This window comes from Canis lupus, chromosome 9, assembly GCF_011100685.1.
Source record: "Canis lupus familiaris isolate Mischka breed German Shepherd chromosome 9, alternate assembly UU_Cfam_GSD_1.0, whole genome shotgun sequence".
NCBI classification, from domain to species: Eukaryota; Metazoa; Chordata; class Mammalia; order Carnivora; family Canidae; genus Canis; species Canis lupus.
Window position 1 is genome coordinate 56,231,934 of NC_049230.1, and position 13,097 is coordinate 56,245,030.

At 47.3% G+C, this 13,097-nt stretch overlaps 1 protein-coding gene and 1 pseudogene across 12 annotated transcripts in view; one reads left to right on the forward strand and one right to left on the reverse strand.

Annotated features, from left to right (window-relative positions):
- The window catches only part of RALGPS1 (Ral GEF with PH domain and SH3 binding motif 1), a 295,437-nt gene that overhangs the window by 64,544 nt on the left and 217,796 nt on the right, over positions 1–13,097 (reverse strand). The window lies entirely within an intron of this gene.
- On the forward strand, positions 3,997–4,741 carry LOC100684873 (annotated as a pseudogene).

Here is a 13,097-nt window from a genome sequence, read left to right on the forward strand (position 1 = left end):
AGATACTAAAAGACTCCTTTGGCCCCTTTGGAAGAAAAAAGGCATCTGGCTACTAATTTATTTGTGGTTTTCAAGCTCAAATGTTTTGATTGCTCTCTTTCTCCATGGAGATGAGAGGATGTGAGTCCCTATAGGATTATCCTAGAAAAATTACTTTCAGGGAATAGGGGTTTCTCCTGCTTCACAGTGGGGGTCGTCTCTGTGGGCTCAGCCCTCTCTGGGTCACATTGTGTACCCGAGGCTCCCTGCCCAGCCAGATCCTGCTGGGCCGGGGCCAGCCTGGCTTTTCCAGCCCTATTCTGGGGTCTGAGTCTGCAGTCTGGGCTACTCCCACCAGACCAGAGCCCATGAGACTAGGGCACGAGGCGATTGGCCCTACCAGCAGGGGGCAATGGAAGTACTTGTGCCCGTGTTGGTCTGAGACTGTTTCTGGTGGAATGGGGAGGTAGAGGCTGGGGTCCTGTGGCAGACTGGAAGGCTCACCTATACTCACTCTCCTTGTGCTGGCTCTCCCCTGCCCACCAGATGCCATCCTCTCAGGAAATGATTCAAGGAACCTGATCCCATTGACTCTGGGCTCCTGGTCACCTCTTTGAGATCCAGACTTCTACTCTGGTTGATTGTACCCACCTCACTCCATCCTGGCCCCTCCTCTTCTTCACAGCTCACTGCCATTCCTACAAGCTCTGGGCCAGTGCTACCCTATTAGGATACTCCTGGCTATGCCATCAGAGGATGCTTTGCAGGGAAGAGAGAGGCCAGGCACAGGGAGGCATGTCTGCTGACCAATGGGAAGTAGTACAAGGCAGGAAGGAACGTGGTGGGTGGGTCACAGTGGGAAGAGGATGCTCCGAGGGTACAGGGTGGTGTGGTTAGGGACCAGCCACTCAGTGATGTCCACCTCCTTGTGAAAGGGCATTAGTTTTCCAAATATTCGCTGACTGCCTCCCCATTCTAGACACAGGTGTACAGAGGAGAATCAGACAGGTGTGGTCCCTGAGCCCCATGAAGTGTACAGGTCAGCAGAGGCGTTCAACAGAGGCACTCGTTACACAAATAATTAAGGATACAGAATTGCTAAAAATAATATTCTATAGAGACTTACTTTGGGGAATTATCCTCAGGTCCTAGTGAGAGTCCTGGGAGGAACCAGTGACATAAAAGATAGAAATGGGTTATGTCTTTAATACTCAAGGAGTTCATTCTACCTTCCCTCACCTTAGTCACTCTCTTAACTCCAGAAATGTCAAGTCATCTGTCTGAGGTCACTCAGCACATAGACGGCAGAGGTGGGATCTGAGGGTAGGTCAGTGGGCTCTTACCTATATGTTATATACTATACTTACAGCTCAATGCATACACGAGACAAATGATATCTGGGGTGCTTGGGTGACATAGTTGGTTAAGTGTCTGACTCTTGGTTTTGATTCAGGTCTCCTTCTCAGGGTCATAAGATCTGGCCCCACATCAGGTTCCATGGTCAGCACGGAGTCTGCTTATGACTCTCCCTCTCCTCCCTCTGCCCTGCCCCCAGACTGTGTATGCATGTGTGGGCACATGTGCTCTCTCTCTCAAGTAAATAAATAAACCCCAACAGCTCAGACACCTGTGTTCAAATCCTGTCATTGCTGCTTATTTGTTCATTGTGATCCTGGGTGAGTCCTTCACTGCTTTCTTCACTTGGGGAATGGAGACAGTACCTATAGCCTTCTCAGGGGGCTGTGGTGAAGTCTAAAGGAGATGACGTACATTAAGGGGACTAGTACAGCAGCTGAAGTTACTTGCAAAAAATCCCAACTTTAAGAGTGGATGGGGGAATAAACCTGTTTTTGGAAACCTTCCAGAAGAGGCTAGACATCTCCTCACAGAGCCTCTCTTGACTTAACACTAACACTTTTCTATTTTTGTGAATAGAAAAAAGATCAGATATGGTTTTCTTTTTTAAAATTCCCCTGGCTATTCGGGGTCTTTTCTGATTCCACACAAATCTTAAAATAATTTGTTCTAACTCTCTGAAGAAAGTCCATGGTATTTTGATAGGGATTGCATTAAACGTGTATATTGCCCTGGGTAACATTGACATTTTCACAATATTAATTCTGCCAATCCATGAGCATGGAATATTTTTCCATCTCTTTGTGTCTTCCTCAATTTCTTTCAGAAGTGTTCTATAGTTTTGAGGGTATAGATCCTTTACATCTTTGGTTAGGTTTATTCCTAGGTATCTTATGCTTTTGGGTGCAATTGTAAATGGGATTGACTCCTTAATTTCTCTTTCTTCAGTCTCATTGTTAGTGTATAGAAATGCCACTGACTTCTGGGCATTGATTTTGTATCCTGCCATGCTACCGAATTGCTGTATGAGTTCTAGCAATCTTGGGGTGGAGACTTTTGGGTTTTCTATGTAGAGTATCATGTCATCGGCGAAGAGGGAGAGTTTGACTTCTTCTTTGCCAATTTTAATGCCATATCTGGGGGCATCACAATGCCAGATTTCAGGTTGTACTACAAAGCTGTGGTCATCAAGACAGTGTGGTACTGGCACAAAAACAGACATATAGATCAGTGGAACAGAATAGAGAATCCAGAAGTGGACCCTGAACTTTATGGGCAACTAATATTCGATAAAGGAGGAAAGACTATCCATTGGAAGAAAGACAGTCTTTTCAATAAATGGTGCTGGGAAAATTGGACATCCACATGCAGAAGAATGAAACTAGACCACTCTCTTTCACCATACACAAAGATAAACTCAAAATGGATGAAAGATCTAAATGTGAGACAAGATTCCATCAAAATCCTAGAGAAGAACACAGGCAACACCCTTTTTGAACTCGGCCATAGTAACTTCTTGCAAGATACATCCACGAAGGCAAAAGAAACAAAAGCAAAAATGAACTATTGGGACTTCATCAAGATAAGAAGCTTTTGCACAGCAAAGGATACAGTCAACAAAACTCAAAGACAACCTACAGAATGGGAGAAGATATTTGCAAATGACATATCAGATAAAGGGCTAGTTTCCAAGATCTATAAAGAACTTATCAAACTCAACACCAAAGAAACAAACAATCCAATCATGAAATGGGCAAAAGACATGAACAGAAATCTCACAGAGGAAGACATAGACATGGCCAACATGCACATGAGAAAATGCTCTGCATCACTTGCCATCAGGGAAATACAAATCAAAACCACAATGAGATACCACCTCACACCAGTGAGAATGGGGAAAATTAACAAGGCAGGAAACAACAAATGTTGGAGAGGATGTGGAGAAAAGGGAACCCTCATACACTGTTGGTGGGAATGTGAACTGGTGCAGCCACTCTGGAAAACTGTGTGGAGGTTCCTCAAACAGTTAAAAATAGACCTGCCCTACGACCCAGCAATTGCACTGTTGGGGATTTACCCCAAAGATACAAATGCAATGAAATGCCGGGACACCTGCACCCCGATGTTTATAGCAGCAATGGCCACGATAGCCAAACTGTGGAAGGAGCCTCGGTGTCCAACGAAAGATGAATGGATAAAGATGTGGTTTATGTATACAATGGAATATTACTCAGCTATTAGAAATGACAAATACCCACCATTTGCTTCAACGTGGATGGAACTGGAGGGTATCATGCTGAGTGAAGTAAGCCAGTTGGAGAAGGACAAACATTATATGTTTTCATTCATGTGGGGAATATAAATAATAGTGAAAGGGAATATAAGGGAAGGGAGAAGAAATGTGTGGGAAATATCAGAAAGGGAGACAGAACGTAAAGACTGCTAACTCTGGGAAACGAACTAGGGGTGGTGGAAGGGGAGGAGGGCGGGGGGTGGGAGTGAATGGGTGACGGGCACTGGGGGTTATTCTGTATGTTAGTAAATTGAACACCAATAAAAAATAAATTAAAAAAAAATGAAAAAAAAAAAAAAAAGAAAAAGAAAAAGAAAAAAGATCAGGACTGTCCTCCAAATCCCGCTGCAGCCATTGCTGCAACCACGATGCCCAAAAGAAAGAAAGAGAATCATCAGCAGCCGCCGCCACTACAACAGCCCCCGCTGCCAGAGCGGGAGGAGACTGGAGACGGGGAGGATCGGAGTCCCATCGGACCACCCAGCCTTCTGGGCCCTCCCCCCATGGCCAATGGAAAGCCTGGTGACCCCAAGTCAGCCCCAAACTGGAATCCACCCACATGTCCACCATCAGTAGAATGAATAAATAAGTTGTTGTGTGTGCATGCAATGGGATACTACACTGCAATGAAAATGAACGAACTCCTGCTACAGGCAACCTGGATGAATCTCACAAACACGGTGTTGAGCAAAAGGAGCCAGACAGAAAAGAATGCAGACTCTCTTCACAGAGGTCCTCCAGGATCAAGGGGACCAATGATTCCACCACTGCTGAGCCTCCTACCTCCTCCCAGGGGCAGAGGCCCAATTCGGGGAGGCCTGGGCCCCAGGTGTGGCCCATATGGTCATGGCTGGTGGGGGGCCAATACTGAATCTCCCTTTCTGGACCAGGCCATGGGTGTCCATCCAGAGGAGGCTTTCACAAAGAGCAGAGAAATCCCCGAAGGCTCAAAAGTTAGTCTCTTATCAAAAATACCCGCCCAAGGATGGCCCCCAAGTTATGGAAGACAAATCCAACTGCCCTGTCTGCCAACACTTTGCCATTTTGGGCCACTGTTGATATGAGGACCTCTGTGCCTTCTACCACCCAGGCATCAATGGACCTCCTCTGTAAGACTGTGCCTTCCTATCCAGGCTGGAAGGAGCCCTCTGACCTAGTGGCCATATAGTTCCCTGTGGCCCTGTGACGGCTACTATGAGGCTGTTCCACCCACCATCCTCAGACAGTGACACCCACCCCCAACTGCCACCTCCCCCATTTGGGGTCCAGAGTTGTGTTTCATCACTGGTGCCCAGTGTGTGGGCTTTCTTCTGATCCAGCCTCCAGAGACTTGCCTTCAGGACCCCGCCTTTGCTCTCTTCAACTGCTTCCTGGATCCTCTTCCCCTTAGCCAACTGACTGCTGAACAGGAAATCTCTTTGGTGCTGTTTCTTGTGCACCAGTCCACCCAGCCCTCGCTACTGCCCTCGATTCCTAAGAGCCCTGGAGCAGTTTCCTACCATTCCCTTCTTCTAGCTGCTTAAGTCTTTTTTTTTTTTTTTAAGATTATTTATTTATTTATTTATTTATTTATTTATTTATTTATTTATTTATTTAGACACAGAGAGAGAGAGGCAGAGACACAGGCAGAGGGAGAAGCAGGCTCCATGAAGGGAGTCTGACATGGGACTCGATCCAAGGTCTCCAGGATCCCACCCTAGGCTGCAGGCGGCGCTAAACCGCTGCGCCACTGGGGCTGCCCCTGCTTAAGTCTTTTTATATGACGAACCCTACCCCCAAAGTTGCCAGTTGCTCTGTGAAACTCACCAGGTTGACCTGAGGTCAAGTACGGATGACTGGTGCAGAGTTACTCCCTGAAAGGCCAGTCTCTCTGCTTTTGGATTTTGTAGATCCTGCGTCAGTAGCATGATCCTCACCGCTCTGGTCTGTGATCATTGTGCTTTGTGAAACTGTGTATTCCCTCATACGTAGCCTTTCTCAGTGTCTGTGGCATCATTGTGACTTCCCAACATTAGAGTAAGTTTTCCTGCCAAAATGAGTGAGGCGGGCAGCCCCGGTGGTGCAGTGGTTTAGCGCCGCCTGCAGCCCAGGGCATGATCCTGGAGACCCTGGATCGAGTCCCACGTCAGGCTCTCTGCATGGAGCCTGCTTCTCCCTCTGCCTGTGTCTCTGCCTCTCTCTCTCTCTCTCTCTCTCTGTATCTCTATGAATAAATAAATAAAAATCTTTTAAAAAAATGAGTAAGGCTCTTGATGCCCTCTAGACTTTCCACACCTCCCAACATGGAAGAATTGTGAAACTTTCCGCAAGACTGCCTCCCTGGTCTCCCCATTCTCCTGTTGTCAGTTTTTTGGGGTTTGGCACAAGCCCATGAGATGTCCTCTAAAGCCTCTTACGGGCTATCCTATCTCCTCTCCAGCCCACTTTAGAGTACATCATTGTGAGGCCACCAGCCCTTTCGTCTCTTATCTGTGAATAATTTCGTTTGAATTCTGTGAATCTCCACCTGGCCTACCCTTGGGTGGAACCTGGATGGTACTGTCACCCTCATCTAACCTTCTTCCCTACATTCCTAGCACTGGTTGTTTTTTGTGAAAACGGCAGTGAACAGGTTCGGTTTTGCACTGGCCCTGAAGAAATGGGTCAGGAGTTGTGTGGGCAAGAGGGAAGGATGAGAGCTGCTGGAGAACTGAGAATGAATTTTTTTCTTTGTAACATTTTTTATATTAGTAATAAATGCAGTGGAAACCATAAAAGAAAAAAGAAAGAAAAGAAAAAAGATTGGAGTGGGGCAGTGCCTGGCTGGCTCAATTGGTGGAGTGTTTGACTCTTGATCTCGGGGTCAAGAGTCACGAGTCTGAGCCCCATGATGAGTGTAGAGAAGACTTAAAAATAAGATGTTAAAATAAGAAAAGGAGAAAGAGAAAAAAGATGAAAATCACCTCACCAAGGCTGATGGATAGTCTTATTGATAGCAAGCATCCAGGAAGAAACTAAACATTCTGTAAGCAGATGAAGAGGGCAGAAATGCAGACCTGGTCAATTTGTACTCTCAGGACCTACCCCCCAGACTCAAAGACCAAGGGTTCTAAAAACTAGAAAACCTAGGCCAATGACCAGTATGCTGCCCAGCAGGAGTTGATCTGGGGGGCTCTGGAATGTGCTGGCTGGGTCTTTGCCCTCCATCTACTCACCTCCACTTACAGATCACTACCTCTCAGAAAAGAGCTGGAGTGTGTCCAGGGGGAACCCCATATGTCTGTCAATAAACCCTGAAGAACAGATTTCATAGTCAGAGGGAAAGAAATCCAACATGGGAACACATGGAAAAAAAATGCCAAACTAGAGTCTGAAATGCATGACGAAGGGGCTGAGCCATGAAAATACATGTCCTCAAATGTTCTATTCCAGTATCCAAAAGAAGGGTGAAAACACTTTTTCTTTCAATATGGTACAAGAAGACAAGGCTTGATGATGGGAGAGAACTGTCAGAGATGAAAATGACATGAGAATGAGCTAGAGAGAGAGAAGCCTGAGATGAGAAAAGAAGAAAAGGAAACTAAGAAACACAACAGAATAATAATAAAAAAATAATACCAGAGACAGAAAGGACCAAAATGGACACTAGGGGAACTTGCATCACTGATGTGGAGGGCCGATTTGGCAAGGTCGAATGCCAAGGAAAAGGACAAGGGAAGAAGAAATATAAGGGCATGTGGGGGATCTGAGAACAGACAGCCAATCTGGGGCAGGGGTCGTCCTAAGGAGTGTGTGCCAGGGCCCAGGGAGGAGACCTAATTCTAGGTGTATTTGAGATGAATTCGTAAATTAAAACAAAAACAAAAAAAACCTTGCAAAGATCCAGGCAAAAATCAAAAGCAGTGACAACAACAACAAACCCAGAAGAGTGACCCTGACCCACCCGGTGAGTTGTAGGGGCCCCTTTTGCCCTGCTCCAGTGGAACCTAATGCTTCCCCAGATGACTCTAATGATGGATGTGTTACCTGCTTGCCTGCCCAGCTGCTTCCCTATGGGAGAGGGTGCTTCTTGAAGGCAGAAGGACTATTTATTCTTTTTTTTTTTTTTTAATTTTTTATTTATGATAGTCACACAGAGAGAGAGAGAGAGAGAGAGAGGCAGAGACATAGGCAGAGGGAGAAGCAGGCTCCATGCACCGGGAGCCTGACGTGGGATTCGATCCCGGGTCTCCAGGATCGCGCCCTGGGCCAAAGGCAGGCGCTAAACCACTGCGCCACCCAGGGATCCCTATTTATTCTTGAAATGTGAGTGGACGACTGGTGATTTGTCAATTGATTTGATTTGATTTTTAAGAAGAAAAATATTTTCCCCTAGTAATTATGGTACTTAAGTATAAAGACCCAAAGAGACGACATAGGATTTTGAATGCCGTAAAACTTGGTCAATGCACATTTCCCCCCACAAATGTATGAGTACATTTCACCACTGCAGACTGAGGGCAGCAGCAGACATCAACTTCTGGATGCACTGTGAACAGAATACACGTGCTCTAGCCACACTTCCTCATCAGCAGCATGTGAAGCCCAGAAATGTCTCCTGCAGACGCCGCCCCAAGGGACAGCTCAGCCCTGGATGCTGCAGGTGAGCTCTGAGGATGAATGCCTCTCTGTGGGCCCGGTGGAGAAGGTATGGTAATCGGCTGTATGGGCAGGGGCATTACTGTCTAGTGTTGGGTACAGGGAAGGGTGCTTCCTGCCAACTCCCTGGGCAACGAGTACCCGGAAAGTAGGAACTTGCAATTGGCCATGGATGGCGGGCTGCCCTGAGTGGAACCAATAATGGTATGAGTGGGTTGGGAGGTTGAGGTACCCTTCAATAAGAAGGTCTATTTGGAGACTGAAAAACCTCATGTCAGCTAAAGAGGAAGAGCATCACCTCAGGGCAATGGTGAAGGAAAATGACTCGGCAAATGTCCTATTTCCTGGGCTGCAGTGGGCACTGCTCTGGGTGAAGAGCTGATCCTCCCCTCTGATCAGTTTCCTGCCAGTGATCTGTTCTGGATCTTGCTTTCAGCAAAGCGCTCTGGTGACCCAGAGTCCATATATCGGACCCTGGGGAGGAGGGGCTCAAATAGGCTCCTACAAGACAAGATAGTTGCCTCAGAGCAGGCGGCAGGAGGGCAGGAGCCTCAGGCAAGCCAGTGCTTGGTAGGACAACCATGGTCATTGAGTTCCTACTGTGTGCCAGGCTCTGGGCTTAGAGCTGCATCTGCATAATCTCTTGGGGTCCTCATTTTACAGAAGAGGAAGTGAGGCTCAAAGAGGCTAAGCTGTTTGTCCAAATCCAAATAGTGAGTGTGTGGCAGAGCTGAGATTTGCACCTCAGGGCTCTGACCCGAGATGTGGCCTTGCCCTTCCTCATCCTGGTCCCATAGGACAGCCCAGGATTACGCAAAGCCTGCAGAGCTGGGGTGGGGGCGCTGCCATTTGCAGGCTGGGCCTGAGCCAGGCCTGGTGCTCTGGGCCTTAGATGCTCCCCTCAGCTCACCAACCAACAGGGCTCCAAGGAAAGCTTCACTACCCCCGTCATCCAGATGGGGACACTGAAACTCAGAAAGGTAGGGTGACTTTCCAAAGGTCTCTTGGTGAGTAGATGGAGAAGCCAAGATTTAAATCCAAGTCTGGCTGGCCCTAGTCTGTGCTCTGTTCAACGTAAGGATTGTGGGGACTGCCTTTTAGTCTCTCGGTTTTGTTTCATGCCAGGAGCTGAGTCCTGAGGTCCTTGCCTGGAAGTCTGAGTCACAGACCCTGACCTCAGAGGGGACAGATGTCCTTCTGAGGAGTGGAAACATTTCTAGGCCAGAACAGGACATAGTTCCAAGTGGATTACCAAGATCTCAGGCAGGAAATCTGATTTATGGCCCACCACACCTCACTCTTACTGGCTCATGGGCCCCAGCTCAGCCATGGCGCTGGACTGAGAACCCCAAAGCCAACACTTCTTCAGCAAGAGGTGCCCACTCCAGGTGTTGGCATCTCCCCTGCCAGGAGCCTTAGGACACAGTCCCTGAGATTTCTCAGCGCTGACCCTTGAAGACGTCAATAAGATACCAGTGTCAACCAGTGGACAGGCTAGGCCTGGCAGGAGAGCAGCAGCTGCTCAGGGGATTAAGCAGTCCTCTGGAGGCCAGCCTGGGAAGCCGGTCCCATTGCTGCCATTTAGTGTGGGAGCTCTGGAGCCAGGCAGTCTCAGGGGATGGCCAGCTCTGCCACCGATTTACTCCCAGTGGTCTCAGAAGGCTCCTCATGTTTCAGCCATGCAGCAGGGGGCAGGTAGTGGCATGCCTCCCTCATGTGGAGGCCAGATGGAAGGAGTGGAAGGGTGCACAGCACTCTGCATAAGGTCACTGTTCAGTAAAGGTCAGGGCGATGGTAATGGCATTAGTAGAGAAAACTGTCTCATGGCAGGCCCAGTCCTCTGAGAAATGAGGACCCAGGTGGCACCACCCACTCCACCCCACTAGCCCCTCCCTCTTCCAGCCCTCCATATCCGGTTACACCCACAGCAGGGGTTGAACAAGGATAGGAATGCCTCAAGAACCACTCATTCACTTCTCCTGCCTGTTCCCTGGCTTTACTACAGTCAGAGCTAAGGGGGAAGGGGAATTCCAGTAGCCAGAGGAAGTCTCTCAACCCTTCAGAGCAGCACAGAGTGCTGGGAGCCCCAGTGTGAACACCCACTCCACCAGGTGACCCTGGGGAAGCAGTCTCACCCCTGAGGCTTCATCTCATTTGTCCCCACCTCATACGTTCAATCTGAGCACTAAATGAGGTATTATAAGCAAGCCAACACAATGCCTAGAAGACAGCAGGTTTGTTCATTTGGTCAGTCATTCATTCAGTCAGTCATGCAGTTGTTCATTTAGTGAATAGGTGCTGAAGTCTGAAAGTACAGCAGTGAGAAGAACCAGACATGCTCCCCACCTGCCCTCATGGGCCTGACGATCAGGCACTGAACAGATGCCGTGCCTCCCTCTCTTCCATGTCCTCTCTCTCTCTACTCCTTTACTACTTGGGTGGGCATGGAGAGCCCCAGTTGGGTGGTTCTCAGCTGGGGAGTCATAGCTGCACCTAGAGGGCGGCAGCCTCAGAAGGCTGCTTATCTTTGGGGCAACCATAACTTTTTATACACCAAGCCTGTGAGTACTGTACTGCCTCCCACAAAATGCCCTTTATTTCTACCATATGTGTGCTCAAAGAGGTATACTTTTAATACCACATGCACTGTCCCCAGTTGTATGAAGGGACTTGGGGTTTTATAGCTACTGATGAGGAGTTTAGGGCAGTGGCAGGTTATGAGCTTTGCTGTCAGCAATTCTATGGGACTTGGGCAAATTACTTAATTTATCTGAGCCTCAATTTCCATTTTTGCAAGAGGGACATAATTCCAACCTTGCAAGGCTGTTCTGAGGATCAGAGCTATTGTGTGAAAGCCTTTAACACATTATCTGGAACAATAACAATGATAATTGTTACACTAATGACACAGCTAACATCTATTAGCATTTACCATGTGCCAAATGTTGTGCTAAGGGCTTTTCAGGCATTAATTTATTATTTTATTCAGCAAGTTATTTATCGAGATACTAGATGCTAGGGATACTTCAAGGAACACAACCAATACAGCCTCTGCTTCTGTGTGGCTCACTGCCTAGAGGAGGGGTCAGATAGTGAGCAAGTAGCTGTGCAAATAATTATATAATTAAACTAAAACTGTGATGATAGCAACATAGGAGAAGTACACTCCTCCCCGTGAGTAAATGCCATTACATATGTATTCTAAAGGAGAAACTGAGGGTCAGAGAGGTTAGGCAACCTGCTTGAGGTTGTAAACACGGTGAGAGGCAGAGTCGGACCCCAGATCTCATTTAAATAGGGCTGGTTTTGCCTATAATAGCATTGGCAGTTCCAAATCTTGTACAGAGGGTCCCACATCCTCAGGGCTCCTCCTCCAGTCCAATAGCAGTACCTCAGAGCAAAGGCAGGACAGGAAGTCAGCCTGACAGCAACAGCTTACTGGCCCCCCAGGAGCCACCACCACTACCGGCAGCCCAGCCAGCCTGGCTCTGCCACTGACCAGTTCTGTGGCTCTGGCTACCCTACCGTAAAATGGACAGAGAAGAGTACTTTCTGCAAGGCTGCCTTGAGATCCAGCAGGCAAAGTGGCTGTCCTTATGTAGACAACTGAAGTTCACACTGGTCCGCCCTCCAGCAAAGCAGATTTTAGGAATGAAACAGGACCTCCCTGGAGTGTGGAGCCCCACAGCTCACTTCCTCGCTCATTCTCTCTCTCTCTCTCTCTCTCTCTCTCTCTCTCCCTTCCTTTTTAAACTGGGATATAATTGACATAACCATAGCTCTATTTCTTAGCTTGCTTTACTTATTGTTATTGTAACTTCACTCATTCATATATCACCTTCAAAACATTTGCCAACATAGCACCTACATATTTTTATGTAACAGAAAATTTACCATTAATGACATTTAGTACATTCATGATCATGTGCAACCATTACTGCTATCTTTTCACCAACCCAAAAGGCAAACCTGTGCCCACATACTCCGTTTCCCCCTCCTTCCAGCGTCAGCAATCACTAACCTAATTTCTGTCTCTATGGATTTACTGACTCAAGATATTTCATATAATCTGTGGCCTTTTATGACTGACTTCTTGCAAGTAGCATAGTGCATCCAAGGGTCATCCATGTTGCAGCATGTGTCAGCACTTCATTCCTTGTTATAGATTAATAATAGCCTATCTTATGTGTAAATCACTTTTTTGCTTTATCTATTCATCAGCTGGTGCATATTCGGGTCATTTCCATCCTTTTGCTATCTCAGTAGTACCACTATGAACATTCATGTACAAGTCCTTGTGTGTACACCTGTTTTCAATCCTTTGGGGTCTATACCCAGCAGTAGAATTGCTGGGTCACTTTTTTTTTTAACTTAATTTTTAAAAATGAAATTATGGATTTAACGTGCTAATAACATTAGCAGAAATATTTAGTTATTAAAGTAAGAGAGGTTCTTCTCTAGATGCCATCTAAAATCATAAGGACCAGAAGTAATAGGTGTCCACACTCTAGGAAACTGAGAGTCCATGAATTCCTGCATTCGCTGTCCACAGCACTGGGCCACTGTGGGGCAGGGTCCTAGGAACTAAGGCCGAGTTAGATGCTACAGTTACCTAATGGGTCGTAAGCAGTGTTGGAGGGGGCTGGCCATGGCTCAGGGTCAGTCATCAGGGTAAGCTCTCTGTCTACATCATCATGGGAATGTGGGCTACTAAGGACAGGTGGAGCTGGCCTGGAAAGAATGAGGTGGAGGGCCCAGGGCTGCAGCCACCAAAAAGGACAACTTCAGAGTAGAGGCCCTTGAAGGGGTCTGGGGCTAGTCCGAGGCTGTCCCACCCTTCTACTCTCTTGAG